This window comes from Octodon degus, unplaced genomic scaffold (assembly GCF_000260255.1).
Source record: "Octodon degus isolate 3935 unplaced genomic scaffold, OctDeg1.0 scaffold00103, whole genome shotgun sequence".
Lineage (NCBI taxonomy): Eukaryota > Metazoa > Chordata > Mammalia > Rodentia > Octodontidae > Octodon > Octodon degus.
This window is the reverse complement of record NW_004524679.1, coordinates 7,735,704-7,737,036: the sequence shown is the minus strand read 5'-3', so window position 1 is coordinate 7,737,036 and position 1,333 is coordinate 7,735,704. Positions and strand designations below refer to the sequence as shown.

General features: G+C 35.7%; 1 protein-coding gene across 1 annotated transcript in view; it reads right to left on the bottom strand.

Annotated features, from left to right (window-relative positions):
• Positions 1 to 1,333, bottom strand: part of Klhl4 (kelch like family member 4) — a 170,480-nt gene that overhangs the window by 747 nt on the left and 168,400 nt on the right. The window lies entirely within an intron of this gene.

Genomic DNA, 1,333 nt, shown 5'->3' with positions numbered 1-1,333 from the left:
CATGATCATCTCCATTGATGCAAAAAAGTCTTTTGACAAAGACCAACACTCATTCATGTTCAAAGTGCGACAAAAAATTTTAACAGATGGTCTGTACTTTAATCTGTTAAAAGCCATTTATGAAAATCCAACAGCTAACATTATCTTACATGGGGAAAAACTGAAATATTTTACTCTTAGATTGGGTACAAGACAAGGATGTCCTCTATCACCACTCCTATTCAATGTATTTCGGGAGTCATTAGCTACAGCCATTAGACAAGAGAAAGAAATAAAAGTAATAAGAATAGGCAAAGAAGAAAGTAAATTATATTTGTTTGCAGATGACAAGATACTTTACTTAGAACACCCAAAAATTCCACCAAGAAGCTGCTAGAATTAATACAGAAATTCAGTAGCATAGCAGGTTATAAAGTCAATACCAAAAAATTCAATAGCATTCCTCTACACAGACAACAAACACACTGAAAGGAAAATTGGAGAAATAATATCTTTTACAATAGCACTGAGGAAAATGAAATACCTTGGAATTAACCTAACTAAAGAAGTCAAAGATCTTTTCAAGGAAAATTACAGTGCCCTTAAAAAAGAGATCCTAGAGGATTTCAGAAAATGGAAAGATATCCTATGCTCCTGGATAGGAAGAACCAACGTTGTGAAGATGGCCAAACTCCCAAAGTTGCTGTACAGATTTAAGGCAATCCCTATCAGACTACCACTGAAATATCTCACAGACATAAAGAAATCATTTCTAAAATTTATGTGGTACTGGAAAAGACCTAGAATAGCAAAGGCAATTCTGGGCAGTAAAGACAAGGCAGGTGGCATTACCATTCCTGACTTGAAATTATACTACAATGCTACTGTGATAAAATCAGCATGGTACTGGAATCAAAATACACCTGAGGATCAATGGAATAGATTAGAACCTTCTGAAGCCCATCCGAAGACACTCAGCCACCTTATCTTTGACAAAGGCGCCATACAAAGTCACTGGAAGAAAGATAGCCTCTTTAACAAATGGTGCTGGAAAAACTGGCTCTCTACATGGTGAAAACTCAAACTTGACCCAGGTCTGTCACCATGCACTAAACTAAAGTCAAAACTTACTAAAGATCTAAACATTAAAACATAGACACTAAATCCCCTGGAAGAGAAATTAAGAGGAACTCTTGAAGACATAGGGGTAGTCAAAGAGTTCATGGACAGAAATCAAATCACACAAGAAACAGTTGAAAAAATTAACAACTGGGACTTGCTCTTACTGAGAAGTTTTTTCATGTCAAAAGAAATTGCCAACAAAGTGAAAAGGCAACCCACAAATTTGGAAAAA